This window comes from Aedes aegypti, chromosome 3 (genome assembly GCF_002204515.2).
Source record: "Aedes aegypti strain LVP_AGWG chromosome 3, AaegL5.0 Primary Assembly, whole genome shotgun sequence".
Classification (NCBI taxonomy): Eukaryota; Metazoa; Arthropoda; class Insecta; order Diptera; family Culicidae; genus Aedes; species Aedes aegypti.
The window spans coordinates 278015459-278031638 of NC_035109.1; the positions used below are offsets into that span (position 1 = coordinate 278015459).

A 16180-nucleotide genomic window follows, 5' to 3' on the forward strand; every position below is an offset into this window, starting at 1 on the left:
CAGTTGCCGTTGCCGGCGGGTACTCGGTATGGGTCCGATATGATGGCGATGTCCGTTCCCCACTCAGCAACTGCCTGGTACAGGTGGAATGCCTTGTTCCACCTCGATTGCACCGACGCCACGAACAAAGTGGTTCGGCGTCAACGCTTCTTTCGCTCCTGGTTCGCGGCCGTGAATTAATCAGGTCTTTGGCCTCCGCGATCGTCGTCAGCAACACTTCGTCGGTTATGCTGCCTTCACTGAGCGAACCAGTCGCTCCCAGACCCCTCCCATGTGGGCCGCGCTAGGTGGGTTGAAATTCCACCGGGTTCTAGAATCCGTGAACTCGTCGTCGCTCACGGCTTGAATCTGCTGCACGATCCCCTTGATTGCAGCTTGGAAGTTCGTGCTGTTGTCGGAGTAGAACTCCAGCGGGTTTTTTCTACGGCACACGAATCGCCGTACGGCCATCAGACACGCTTGTGTCGTCAGGCTGTGAGCGATCTCAAGGTGGACAGTCCTATTCGTCATGCACGTGAAACGGCGAATGTAGCGTTCTTCCGTTCTGCGGCCAACAGCCACTGTCACCGGTCCGCAGTAGTCCACGGTGGTAGGTTTGGTGTGACACGCGACTCCGGAAATAAAGCCATCCTAGAATTTGTCGGGTGACACTTCTACACCTTACACCAGACGCAGGCCTTTCCCATTTTCTTCATCTCCGTTCTCAAGCTCGCGATGCTGAACCTCTGCCAGATCTCGTTTACGGCAGTCTCCACGTTCACGTGGGCTACTTGCTGGTGGTAGTACTCTAGCAGCTTGTTTGTCACGGGATGCTGCTTCGGTAAAATTATTGGGAAGCGCAGCTCGAAAGGTAACGACGATCCTCGTGCCGCTCTGCCTTCCATCCGTAACACTCCATCGTCGTTCAGGAATAGACTCAGGCTGTACAAGCTGCTGGACTTCTCCATCTGGTGATGTTGGTGTGTTGGGAGTTGTTGATTCTTCTTCAGCGTCCTATTCTCGTCTTCGAAGTGGTCGGATTGAGCCGATCTCCAGAGGAACGCCTTCGCTTTTCGGTACTCCTCGCGCTTCAGTGGTACTACAGTTGAGCGAACTTCCTTCTTCACCACCTTCTTCACTCTCGCCGTGCTTGGAACGGCCTCGATCTCCACACCATCTCGCTTGCTCCTGAAATTCGATGCGAACCACTTCAAAAACCGCAGTGGATCCACCGTTGGTTCGGTCACGGAAACATTGTGGACCTGTAGACTCGCTCGGACTTTGATAGAGGTTGGTAGAGGAACTTTGGGGCACGGAAGCACGGCCCAACGGAACGGAAGATGTTCCCTTTCTCCCACTTTGTGAAAACATCAGCTACGTTGCACTTTGTTGTCATCCAGCGCCACTCCGCAAGTCTCGTCATCCTGTGGCTTTCGCCGATACTAATCGCCACGTACTGCTTGTATCTCCAGTGGTCGGAGTGGATCCACGACAGGACAGTCTTCGAGTCGGATTTCATGAAGCATTGCTTCACCTCGAGGGAAAGAACGTCGATGACATAATTGGCCAGTCTTGCTCCAAGAACTGCTGCCTGCAGCTCTAAGCGGGGGATTGATAGGTGGCTTGCGTCGACGAAAACGTGGAGCTGAAAGCTGCTGTAGTCTAGGGTACGCCCTCACTGGAATAAGTAACGGGGAATGCGAACGCCCTCATCCTCTGGGAATCTCCTGATCCAGTTGCTCCACTTCTCTACGCAATCTTCGTCGATCGGCTGGTCCCATTCGCAGCCGCTTCACCACAGGTCCTGGATCAGCATCTTGCCGTAAAACATGAAACAGACAGTAGGCCAAGCGGGTCGAAAAAGCTCATCACAATCCTTTTTGTCGGAAGCTGGCCGGAGAGGAATGGCTCCAGATCGTCTTTTAACTTAGTGGAGAACGAAAACTCGTCGCTCGGTCCCCAATATGCGCTCGGTGCCGGATTTCTTATCTACGCTAAACCGGACGCACTGATCCGCTTTCCGTTTTCCCATCTCTACCAGCAACTCTTCAGAGTTGGAGACCCAGTTGCGGAGCTCAAAGCCGTCCTTGGAGTGGACGTGTCGAACTTCCTTCGCTCGCTTCACTGCTTGGTTGACCGTATCTACACTATCGAAGTAGTCGTCGACTTAGTATGGTTCTGATCGCCTTCGGTGCCTCCGGAAACTGTTCGGAAAACTCCTTTGCGTTCAAGTTCTTCACGTATTGTGCGGAGCATGATGAACGCGTGGATCCGGACGTCGCCACGTCTATCACGTACGCCTCCGGCTTTTCTGAAGGTTCGTTCCGGAATAGGAATCTCTGCGCTCGCATGTCTGCTTCTCGGATTCGCAGCTAGCTGGTGGTACGTCTCCTTGTTATCTGCACCGAATCCAACCGCTCGCTCTCTAAACTTGCCCGCAGGGCAGTTAGCATATCCGCGCCCTTTAGCAGCTTGGAGTTCAGCGACACGCCTTTTACTTCTGCTCTGGCTTCCCACTTCTGACGGAACTTCTTCTTCCTCGGATTATAGATGATGTTCAGCGGTACATACCACACCTTGCTACAGTTGAGCGTCACTAGCTCCGACGGTGTTGCTTTGTGTGCGTATCCTTTATCAAATAGTCGGCGTCCATCGAGCGGACTTTGGCGTAGAGATCTGGATCCTTCCTCAGACGATTCTTCAGGCACTTCAAACGCTTGACCGCCATCGCGTAGCTATTGGGAAACTACGGGACATCGTCCTTCCAAAGCAGTCCCGTTTCGAATCGATCGCCGATCCGCTTCGTCGTCTTCTTCAAAATTTCTTTCGTTCTTCTGTCCTCTTCCGGCTCGCGAAGCAAAGCGATGGAAATGCCGGATTCCTCCAGCGTATAGTGGCTCTTCAGCAAATCGTGGAGATCGTGGTTCGTCACGGCGGTGCACGTGTGGTGCCCTATGATTCCTCCTTCTACATGTTCACCGCCGATCGGTGCATACACCGTCCATCCAAGCTTGGATCTTACCGCTATCGGCTCTTCGAGGCTCAGTGGTGCGACTCAAGTGGTGCCGAAAGATGCACATCTAGCAACCCGATCAGTATTTGCGGGACAGCTTGCTGGCAGCCAACGATCGGTAGTCCTCGGAGGTGTGCGAACTGCTGAACCACATTCGAAACGTCAAATGTGTGATGCGGCAGCTTCAAACTTTCGACGGTGTGCGCACCCTTGATCAGGAAGCGCTGTTCCGATCCTCTAGCGGAGATGAGTAGGCTCACACACTGCGAGTTCTTCTCGAGAGTCTGGAGATACCGGCGGTACATGTGACCCGTAGCGGTTGCGTTACCTCACGAACACCTAAGCGGTTGATCAGCGACTTCTGCACTAGCGTATACGACGATCCGTCATCCAGAAACGCGATCGTGTCTACGAAAACATTCCGCAGTGGAGTGTGACGGGCATCATGCGGAAGATGACGGAGGGTTTTGGCTTGATCGCATGGATGTTGTAGTTCGCAGCTGATATCCCTGAATGAAGGAGTGGGTTGTGATGCTCCTTGCAGCCGTCGATGTTGCAACGAAAATTCATCTTGCAGCTAATACACCGAAACTGATAAAACTCGCCAGCCAATCTGCTTTCGGTGGCGCTGCGTTGCGGACTTTTGATAGCAGTATGTTCAGCAAACGCTCTGGTTGGCCGTACAGCATGCGCAGCGTCTCGATGATCTTCGGGACTGATTTCGGCAGGAATAGCCAACTCCGTATCGTTGCCAGCGCCTCTCTCTTCAGGCACTCTTGTAGTCGCGTCAGATTCTCCACGTCGGAAAATCCACACACCTTTGTCGACGTCGCGTAGCTGCTTATGAACATTGGCCATTCCTCCAGGTTGCCGGAAAACGAAGGCAACTTCCTGGGCAGGAGCTGACGGGCGAACAGTTGCATCTTCGTCGGCCCTCGTTGATGAACACGTCGATATACTTCTTCTTCGGAACTCTCCTCTTCCTCCTCTACGCCTTCGACAAAAACTTCCTCCTCTCCGAAGCTCTCTTCCTCGTCGAAACCTTCTTCTGCGCAGCTGAATTTCTCCGAATGACTCTTCTTCTTCTTCCTTTAAACTCTCTCAAATTTGCGATTTACTAACTTATACCAGCTTCTGCTTCGTCTTACCGTGCATCTTCTTGTCCTTCTTGAGAATCTCCGGATGTCCGATAGGCGTTTCATCCGCATCGCGACCGATCAGGAAACTTTCCGGTAGACTTGATGGACCTCCAACTTCAAACGACTTCTTCGCGAGCTTCTGGGTGACTTTCGGCGTCGAATGTTTGCGGTAGGCTGCTCCAGGATCACTTGGACTCATTTTTGGTGGATCTGCTCTCCCAGGCTGCATTTTCCCGACTTTTCTTTCTCGAGCATTTTTCATGGCTTCGCTTTCTCCCGCTTCATCGTCTTCAGTGACCGCTTCCTCGAACCCTCCGCTTCGTTCTTTCCAACTGCTCCTTCTAACTCCTTTTCAGCCGTCTTTGGCTCTTCACTCCGCTTCAGCTTCAGTTGCTTCAGCGTTTACTCCATCTGTGTCCTCATTTCAGCAAGCTTCTCCTGCTGGGACTGCTCTTCGGCGATCTTCTTCTACATTCGCGCCCTTTCGAACTCCAGTTCCATCTCCCGTTTCTCCTTTTCGAGCTGTTCACGCATTTCGTTAAGCTCCTTCTGCATCTCAAGTCGCTTCCGGTGCAAGATCTTCTCCTTGTCCATCTTCCGCTTCTGCTTCTTCTTCGCCGCTTCGAGTTTTTTCAACTGCTCTTGCATTTCCGATGAACTGGAATCACCACTTGCACATTCATTGCACTTTTGACAGGACCACGAAACATCCTTTATTTCCCATGTGACGCCAACACAGCCGAAATGGTAACATTGCTGGCAGTGGTCACAAAATACCATTTGCGACTCATCCTCATCGGGACGATCACAAGCTGCGCAGTTTAAACCTGATTTTTCAGGATTTCCAATTTCGAGAGTTTTACGAATTCTCAAAGCAGTGCTAGTTTGTTAACGCAACAGTTTGAAACTACATTTATTTATACAAGTGAAAACAGGACGAAACAAAAAACGTAAATTAATTATTTCTTTTTACGTCGATTTCTTATCTTTTACTAACAATTTAAAATTTTCTGATTATTTTCTTCCTTTTACCGGTATAACGGCTACCCACAAGAGAAAAGCTACCCATTCCTAAAGAAGATTTTCGCGATGTTATAAATAAAGATTTCCCAAACATTTACTTCTCACTTTCTTCACTTCGACCTTCGGGAACTCGAATTAGTTTCCCTCAATCTCCATTCACTTTCCAGAACAAAAACTAAGCTCTATATTGCCTAATTCACTCGACTTTTACTGCCTCAAAATTCTTTAACTTCCCTCGCCAAAAAGGCGTCACTTTTTTCTCCCTATTTTGATCATTTTGTGCTTGGCGTTGTTTATGTCTGTGTTTGTATTTTTATTTGTGTTAACATACCTCTCACATTCTTACACAACAAACTCAACTGACAGTTCCTACGCCACCGGTGGTACGCAGCCAGATACGCAACCGTCATGCAAGGCTGTGAGCGGCAGTGGAACACATGATTTTCACATTGCACTGCCTAGTGGGTAGTTTGCTTCTGTTTGCTTATATGCTCTTATCAAAATAAAGCTTATTAAGTAGTCTACAACTTTTCTGAGGACATCACCACCACCTGAATTTAGAACACGTTAGGACCTCGAAAACTAAAAAGAAGCACATATTTCTTGTTCTGAACCAGTGTTCACTGGTCGTCTTCGCACCCGTTGAGAAGCACATTAATCCTTCTAGCTAGCCCAGTTCCCAACGACGACGACTGAATCTCGGTGTTCTTGTCTGGTTTCTTACAGCGAAGCCCCACTGCTCGACCTGTTGTAGGACACGACGACTTCCAGCAAAAAAGGCACAATAGCGAATCGCACCTTTCAAGGATATTAAAGCTCACCCAGCGAGCTTTACGTAACCATTATTCGGTTGGATCTGGGCCAAGAAAAGATTCACCGTCCAAGAAGGGCGGAAATGGCGGAAGAAAATTTAAATTACCTAACACCGTGTAATGATAAGTGATTATTAAGTGAGAGATCTTAGATAAAACCGTTTTTTTTTGCGCTTCGTGGGTGCGGATTCTTCGCTTGGCGCGTAGTTTTAAGGTGAAGGAGCAGAAAGGCGAAAAGTGAGCGCCCGGACGATAAAGGAAAATAAATTGCTTTTCACTGTGCACTGTTAGGAATACTACATACTTACATATCCATGGCAGAATACTCCGGTTCAGGAAGAAAAGTAAAACCGATGGTTGGTCTGCGAGTTGATGGTGCCTATTTGCGCCTTTAGTCTGCGTTGAATAGAGTATCTGCGGCTGGCAGGCAGGAACCAGGAAAACAGAACAAGGGAAAAATACTTACAATCATCGGGAACCAGCTGAAGAAACGGGAAATAAATTAAAAATCATATTCACTGATAAATTACCTTTCGCGCCTGGAGTTGGAGCTGTGCGAAACTAGAGCCGAACGAGTTGGCACAAGTGGATCAACGAAAGCAGGGAAATAGTGAATAAATTCCAGGCCCATTTAAGAGAACGGAAGAGACGATAAGGATTTCTGTGAGGTAGGAGTGAAGTTTCGAGAAGAATAAACTATAGTCATCTATTAGGTGGAGTTGGAGAAGGATACTTTCACATATACAAGGTAGGTGGATAGTAAATGATAGCTAATGTATTAAACAAGTATTTTGAAATGGTATTCTCAGTGACAAATAGATAATGTCAATAATGAATGAAAAAGTTTATACTCAAATCGGGACTACAAAATTTTATAGCAGATCGTATTAACGCAATATACCTTGCCAAAATTTCAATGCATCGTTATACAATGTAATGACTGAATGTTCGATATGGTTAAAATATATAAAATTAAGATTATATGGGAGATTCATTGAATTTGTAGGCTGCTTGGCAAAAATCAAATTTATCGTAAGGAATTATGTCACGCTAAATTCCAAATTTTTCGACCACCAATTCGAGCAATTGCTTATGCTTATGTGCGCTTATGATCATGTGAAGAAAAGAACAAATTGTGGTAAAATTCAGTTATGGAAAAGGACAAAATACGATGTATTTTTGTTAAATTTTGAACATAATGAGTTACATTTTTGTTTATATTATAACTTTGTTTATTTATATTTGTTTAGCATAGGAAATTGTATTATAATTTTGTTTTTTTAGCTACTAACCAGCCAAAATTATATCACATTTTGTTATAAAAAACGCTATTACTAATCAACAAAATCTGTTTGAACTCTGCTGTAATCCACTGGTCGGGTTACCACGGAGCAGTGATGGAAAGTGGCGAGAATGTCTGCTGAATCGGACAAAAACGAAATAATATGCTCACGAGCGTCAAAGTGCTGATTTACTCGCAGACTGTCGTTTTCGCGAGTTGACAAAGCTAAAGTGAACGTGTTCGTAGCTGTTCAGCGTCAATCGGGCTTTTGGGTAAAAAAAATCTGGTTTTTAAGGTACAACATTTCTGGTTTTTAAGAGATTTAGACTACAAGCTGGTAGTTTACTGTCGATTTGATGGATATACAATTAATTTGTCTATCAAAACCGTAGTGAATCACAAGTGGTTCGGTAACTCGCGAGTAACTGTTCGCGAACTTTTTGCTATTTCTTTCTGGCATATTCTCCCGATGAGGCAGGTGCGACTCACACCAAGCCTGTTCGCGAGTTTGTCATTTCTCTTTTGCGTTGGTTAACACTCGTGAGGTGCTTCATAATGCGAACAATTTCACTTGCCGAGAAGATGTGTATATATTTCTAAAATTTCACTCCAATTTATTCTTTTATTTCAATTGAAAGTGTACGTAAGGTATGTAAGCTTCAGTTTTTCTTAAGTTTATAACTTCCACTCTTAAGCCGTAAAAGTTAAATCATAATTGAAAAGTAATATGATTACGTTTTATGGGTATTCTGTGTCGTGGCTAAGTTTAATTTCATTTTTTTTTAATTTAAATTATTCAACCAACTTGAACCATGGGCGTCGCCAGAGGGAGCAGGGAGGGACCGTGACCCACCCCCCCTTTCTGGCCGTCAAAAAAAATCAAAATCAAATGGTTTGCTGTTGATCTCACGCATTCACATGCACGTAACTTTTATAATAATTCTTGAAGTCCAAACAAAATCAGATTTCTGCTACAGATCCTATCAAAAATCATTTAATAACAGTTCACAATGTATCTTGCGAGAAATCGGCCAAACATTTATTTCGAAACTCAAAAAGTGTGTGCCAAGCACCTGTTAAGTTATCTCGAATCAAATTAATCAAGGAATTTATCGAGAAGTTTGTCAAGAAATCCGAGAAGAAATGACTCCACATATTCGCAGGAAATCATTCTGGGATTTTTCTCTTTTCTTTTACACATTCGATAACTATTCCGATATTTTTTTTTTCCAGAAAACGTTCCTGGGAGTAGCAAAAATTTGTCCATAGAGCAATATCTCAAAATAGTTTTTGCCTCTCAATTTGTTCCAAAAGTTACTACATGATTTTATCCAAAAATTTCTTTGAATTCTATAAAAATTAAAATTTAATCTCTCTGGCTACCTTCTAGAACCATTACCCGTTCTGTGGCGTAGTTGGTTAACGCGCCCAGTCTAGCGTATTGGGAGTCGTTGGATCGAAGCTCACCTGAACGATTCTATTATTTTTCACAATTCCACATCTCAATTTGTCCAAATTGACTTTTGTGTCTACGACCTTCAGGTATTTTCAAAACACCGTTTTTTTTTTCTCCAGATATTTTCAGTAATTTTGCCTGGTTATTTCTCCAAATATTTCTTCTTTGATTTTTCTAAGAATAACTAAATGTATCTACATTTTGTACTACATGCATGAATTCATCTAGGTTTCCACCAGTGATTTTTTTTAAGAATTTTGTTTAAAAATTCTCGATTATTTAATGGATTTGTTTTGAAAATTTCATAGTTAAATTTATATAGAGATTTCCGAAATTTGTGATTTTCTAAGATTTAGAAGAATTCAACTTGAAGTACCTAAAGTGTTATGTTTTGATTCCTTCCCGAGCAACACACATGCTATAATTGTGTATTATCAACTAATATATAACTAATTTTCGTCATATATCAGTTGATAATACACAATTATAACATGTGTGTTGCTGGGGTTCCCGGTATTAGAAAAGAGTGTAGCTAAAACATCCAGCAATGATTCCTTCAGAATCTTGGTACACTGGAAAATAGTTTAAAGATTTTATCACGATTTCATTTATTGCATCTTTTAGGTTTATCGTTGAATATCTCTAAGAAAACTACCTAAAAAATCTGCGGAATAAAAAAAAAACAGGTCATCGGAATACTACTTCTCACGATATTCTATAAATTTCTGCAAGGTTTATCCTTTGAAAATTTCCTGGATATATCCTTGGAGGATTTCCTACAGAATTTTTGAAGTTTATTTATCATGATGGATTTTTCAGGATTTTTTTTTTGGTTTGATTAGTTTCAGAAATAAACACTGACAGTTTTCCTCAAAAAATCCAAAGAAGTCTCGACGAATTCCAAGTCAAATCGGTCAGACACAGAATCAGCGATTTGCAGTGAATTATGCACATGTTTTCAGTACGGTAGAATAGGTGTTTTCCATAGAAAAATCGATCATTTTGACTCAAGAATAACTTTTGAAAATGACCTAAAATTTTTCGCATGCAATTTATTTAACAAATTCCTTCTCCGAAACTGTTAGAAAAATTCAAAAATTTAACTTAACTTTTAAATTACACGAAAACCCCATTTGAAATATTTTTTTAAATTTTCACCAAAGGAAACAGATGTTTGAGGCAAAATTTCATGATGGAGAAATTTTTAATAAAACAGTTTTTCTAAGACAAACTTTCGGTCTATTTTCAAAATGTTGACTTTTTACCAAAATAAATACGTCCTGATAACACAATAAGTATCTTGAAACCATTTTAAACCATGATGAATATTATGATCACTTCTCTAGGAGTAGTTATTTTGGAATTATATCAAGTTCAATGCAAAAAGGATTATTTAAAAATAGGCCATTTTCATTTGTTATTCACGATTCTCCATCAAGAAAAATGCGTTCTCGAGTGGCCACATTTATCTCCACTTACTTATTTTTTTTTTGATGAAGAATCGCGAATAGCTAAAGAAATAAGCCTATTAAAACGAATTTCAAGATTCTTATTATATCATCAAAACGTATTTATTCTGATAAAAAAACACGAAGTTTTTGTGTAATTTAAACTTTAAGTGTTATTATTAATTTTTTCATGAAATAAAAAAAAAATGCGGTTCCATTGCAAATCGATCAATTTTTTATTGATAAGATGCACAACATAATGGATTGATAATTCATTCATCAGCAAAACTTTGCCGAAATTGGAATTCTATTCTGTTCTTATCAATGAAGGTAACGGATTACTTAGCATGTGATGTTTGGCTTTGAAGGCAGTGCAAAGCAAGATGGAACTTCTAGCTTATGATAAAAATGTTACGAACAGAATCCGAAAATTAAAATTCACAAACTGATTCAATTTCCAAGCTAACTGCATATATGAACATCACCTGTGCTTCATCCCAACAGAACAGAAATTCAAAATCTGTCATGTTTTGATCGATGGAAAGGAAATACAAAGCGAAATCCGATTTTGGTTATCCTGGAATTGGGAATCAAAAGCTCTCTATTCAGTCACAGCCCATCGCTTATTGCCCAAACATCGTTCGTAACAAACAAAATTAAGTCAATCGTCTTCCACACATAACAACTCAAATATCAATCATTTTCCCTCAACAACTCAACTCGTTTCCTTTTTCGGCATGTTCACTTTAACAACTTAATTGATTTTTGAAGCCAAGATGCTGTCAGAGCTACTATGTGATCTCCATCCTTAACGCTTCAGTGCTGCTGCTCCAGAAATACACCACGACCAAGCGGACAAATGTTCACATGGATCAATGGGCATGAGGCGTTGTGTGAGCTCGACCGACTAACTCTCGGAGACTTACTTTCCGACTCTGCAGCAGCTACCGTCCTAGGGCGGCTTGCGATGACGTTCCACATTCCCTGGCAGCTCCGTCCGTATTAGAGTGACTGACAGCATGCTAATATGACAAGCACCATACGTTGGAATGTGGATATGAGCGAACAGTGTGCGCTTAAAGGGGTACACGGGGCGGGAAAATAGGTAGTCATGTAGGTAGTGGTGCTTAATTTGCAGCTCCGCGGACCAGAAAGTTGATGTTTTCTTATTCTTGGCATTAACGTCCCCACTGGAACAGAGCCGGCTACTCAGCTTTGTGTTCTAAGAGCACTTCTACAGTTATTGACTGAGAGATTTCTTTGCCTAAGTTTCCATTTTCGCATTCGTATATCGTGTAGAAGGTACTATGATACTCTATGCCCAGGGAAGTCATGGAAATTTCACTCATGAAAAAATCCTGGACCGACCGGGAATCGAACCCAGACACCTTCAGTATGGCTTTGCTTTGTAGCCGCAGACTCTTACCACTCAGCTATGAAAGGCCCCAAAGTTGATGTTTTATACGCCTATGAATGATGATTGCAACTCCATCACATGCTCCATCCAGTCGATCATTACGATAAACAAAAAAGTTTGGATCCAGGTTGCAAATACTTTTATGTAATAACTGCTATATGTATGTTTTTAACTGTTAGAAAAATAAACTGTTCGTCCTTTTTACCATTAGAAAACGAGCATTCCAATCCAAAATATTTAAAAAATGAATTAATTACAGAAACGAAATTCAATAACAATTAAATGGTAAATTTTGCACCAACTTGCACTGCTTCAGCCATAGAGATATTTTTGAACATTGCATCAATCATCCGATTTAAATGTTCAGAAAAAAAAAATCAAAATCAGAGGGAGACATGCTGAAATATGTACATTTTCTTATGATTTTCCAATGATGAAGAGATGGAATAAAAAGTTACCTGCGGCGCCATTAGTGAGGATATTTAAATTTGATTTGAAACAAATCGAACTTATGCAAAATCCTAATTTGGCCCGCATGCTCTAGTTTGAGCACCACTGAGCTAGACGATTGCAAAAGCACCAACAATTTCGTTTTTTTTGGTTGGCGTCAGTTTATCGGATGATGCTGCCAACTGACTGACGCCAGTTCATTGAGGCGCTACACAACGGCTTGAAGATGACGGGCACACTTTATTGCATATATAGGCTGTAGGGCGAAATTCGTCGTCGTCGTCGCCTTCGTCGGCTTTATTGTTGGATGTCACTTGCTCAAGCTGGCTGATGTCATTAAACTCACGCGACTCAGATGACGACAGTTCCCGTGCAAAACAAGTGCCAAAATAATTGTGCATCAAGGGGAAGGGTTCGTTATTTTGCACCTTGATTTTTGAGACGTGGATGAATCCTACTAGCGACATGTCTCAAAGGTTTGAACAACTGACTTTGTGTTTGAGTTGAATTCAGTTTAAAATTCTTTATGAAAATTTGCTTTCATGTCATAATTTTAAATCATTTAACATCATTTAATTTCATAGAAATAGGAACATGTGGTGCGTGAGTAACTATAGTTGGCTGCAAGGCTAATTGTAGTCTATTAGGATAAAATCGATCGTAGAAGGAAAAACAAGTAGAGCTATCAGGGTATTGAATTGAGAAATATCATGAAAAGAACTCATCGGATAAAATTCTAAAGTTTGAAGCAAATTAACTTGCTGCCCAGTGCATCTCTTTTATCGAGTCATTAACTTTGAAGTTTTTCCGACCCCCCGTGTTGCCTTAACATCTGGTCCAGCATCACCAGACCTTATCACGTCCAGCACAACAGGCCTCTTCAACGTTCTGCCCAAAACATGCACTTCCGCTCTACGCGACACGCCATCCTTTCCCGGAATCGTTTGGACCACTCATCCACGTATCCACCGGTTCCTCACATTTTCGTCAACTACGAGATAAGAAATACAAGATCTAGATAGTTGGTAGATACTCTACCACCCAACGGCGCCATCCGTTGGTCCGTTGGAAATTTCTCGGGTTCTCGTACGCCATTCGAACTTAACAGCAAAAAGTGGTTCGAGGTCAGTGATTCGTGGTTGGCCGTTTCCAGTGAAATGAACCTAAGCAGTCTGGAGTTGGTCGTGCTTTCTGCTTCAGCCAAAGCCGTTGCGAACGATTCGTCGTCCATCTTCCGTAATTCTGGAACGCAGCCTAGAGCTTCCTTTATTTCCCGTACCATTCTCTCCCATATGCGGTATGGGTATTCATAAAAGTGCTCCCCAATTCCGTAGCCATCCTTCTGAACTCGTCTCCCGACACGCTCCAATGAAGCTTGTGCCGTTGTCAGAAAATATTTCTTGAGGAAGGACACGTCGTGCTACGAAACTTCTGTCGCCTTCTTGCACGCATCCGTGGACAAACTGGCAATTACCTCAAGATGAATGAAGCCATATGCCTCCCGTAGTTCCATATCTTTTTCATTCGTATCTTTATCTGGAGTCATCGACCAATCTGCACTGCTGCTGTAGAGGAACTCAAGACCCTGGAACCAGCGATTGTTTACGTTACACGATGGACCTTTTCCCCACTCTGTGGCTTCATCTTCGTCGAAACCTACTGCCACTCATCAATTTTGGAAAGACTCAATATCTCATCGACTCCGAAATGTCGCCTGCCGAACTGACGATATCGACGCGTTTCAGACCTGATCCATGAACAAACCGGTTTCCTGGACCTTCAGCTTGTGGTTTTCCTCGACAGTCCTGCGAAGACGAATTCCAAGCAACGCTCCATTCCATTAATTCCTCCGGTCCACTCGAAGCTCACAGTCTCAACTTCTCCGCTAGCACCAAGAACTTCAGCGATCAATCGCTCGACGAGTGTTACTGACGATCCATCGTCAAGGAATGCGAAGGTGTTGAACTGTCCCTTTCGGGACAAATGGTCACTGGTAGGATGCGGAAGAGCGTGGATGGTCGAAACCACTGCACTAGTAGTCTTGGAAGTCGCTGGAGGTTCGAAGTGAAGTGAACGATGATCCCACTTTGGGCAGTCGTTAATTCCGCAAACTTCTTCTTTACATAGCCACCGAGCATGTGACGTGACACAACGAACGCACAGTTTGTTTGCCTGCATTGCCTTCCATCTGCTGTCTAGAACCAGCCCTTTGAACGACGAACAGTTTTAGGCTTGGTGACTTTCGACGTTGCATACGGAACCCTTCACCCTTCTCGCTTCCAGTTTTTTGCGTCTCTTCTCGGCGATTTGCTTTCGGCGGCTTTGAAGTCACTTGCGCGTTCACAAACGATCTGTCCTTTGGTCGGCTTTGTACTTCTTTCGCAGATTTTTGTGGGATACTTGCAAGCTTCGTTACGCCACTAGCCGCCGACAACACCTTCGCCATATTCTTCTTCTTCTTGGCTGGGACAGAGCCGGCTTCTCAGCTTAGTGTTCTTATGAGCACTTCCACAGTTATTAATTGAGAGCTTTCTTTGCCAAAGTTGCCATTTTTGCATTCTTATATTGTGTGAAAAGGAAATTTCCATTACGAATTGATTCTGGACCGACCGGGAATCGAACCCAGACACCTACAGCATGGCTTTGCTTTGTAGCCGCGGACTCTAACCACTCGGCTAAGGAAGGCCCACCTTCGCCATGTAATCGCTGAGTACGTTCAGATCCACCATTGGAACGTTTCCGTCTCGTGTCGATATCGAACTGGTGTTTAGCAGAAAGGTCCTGGACGGCTCGATTTTCTGCTTCCGATCGTCGTTGCTGCTTCCGGAGCTCACATATTTCGACAGTCCATCGCGTGTAGTGGGTACCTATGCGATTTATACCGACATGACGTTAGCACTAGCACTTGGAACGATTTCTTCAACCTTTAACAGATCTGCGAACGGCTAGTCTGACAGACCCTTTCTCTGAACGTCCTTGTCTCCTTCGACAGCGCCTACAGAGCCGATTGTGATGCTTCTCAAGGTCTGTGAAATCGACTTCGCTTCTAATCCCACACCTACCCTGCCATCACCGACAGATGAGTAAATAGCTGATAGAATTCTCAACTGTTCAACGAGTTGAAGAAGGGTGTACTACTTGTAGATTTCCTGAAGACGCACATACCGACAAATCAGCATTCACAGATGATGACGTAGGTATCTGACTACTTCAGCTGCATTCATCTGCCGTACCCAATCTTCGGAGCGCTTCGAACTACTCTGGCTGCTCCGCATACTCGGCACACTGTCACCTTCTTCGCTGTCTTCCCGATTTAGCAGTTCATGTTTGCGTACGATAAACTGCACACCGTGTTCGTTCTCTTGCGACCGCTCGCGTTTCAGGTCCTCGATCCTCATAAAGCGGAATGTGAAGAAATGGAACAGCTGCATCGTTCACAAGAAACGCGAAAGTTCTACGAGAAGCTTAACGCATTCCGAAAAGGCTTCGTGTCGCGAGCCGAAATGTGTAGGGATAAGAACGGAAGCATCTTGACGAATGAACGTGAGGTGATTGAATGGTGGAAGCAGCTCTACGATGAACACTTGAATGATATGGAGAATACAAGCGCAGAGGGTCACGACAGTGGAAGAAGTGACTACGTCAGCACGGCGGATGAAGGAATCCAACCTGTTCTCACATTGAGGGAAGTTAAGGATGCCATCAACCAGCTCAAGAACAACAAGGCCGCTGGAAAGGATGGTATTGGAGCTGAACTCATCAAAATGGGCCCGGAGAGGTTGGCCGCCTGTCTGCACCGGCTGATAGTCAGAATCTGGGAAACGGAACAGCTGCCGGAGGAGTGGAAGAAAGGGGTCATATGCCTTATCTACAAGAAGGGCGGCAAACTGGAATGTGAAAACTATCGTGCGATCACTATCCTGAATGCCGCCTACAAAGTGCTATCCCAGATTATCCCCATATAATCAAAATGCACGTATATCGAAATCACCTGGAGGCTTTGTATGTGCAAAATTTCACATATAAGATGTCGCGAAAAGGCCTTCTACGTATTAAAGTGGAGGCGATATACGTGCATATATTATGTGATGAATTATAGCATACAATGCGAGGGTATAAATTTTCTACCGAACTAACCTGTGATCTTATGCGACTTAACTT

The 16180-nt window shown here is 43.6% G+C and overlaps 1 protein-coding gene across 1 annotated transcript in view; it reads left to right on the forward strand.

Annotated features, from left to right (window-relative positions):
* Window positions 1-16180, forward strand: part of LOC5577138 (carboxypeptidase N subunit 2) — a 557300-nt gene that overhangs the window by 50370 nt on the left and 490750 nt on the right. The window contains exon 3 of the mRNA XM_001663176.2: window positions 5881-6714. The gene's annotated coding sequence lies outside the window, so the exon portion shown is untranslated. The remainder of the gene's footprint in view (window positions 1-5880; window positions 6715-16180) is intronic.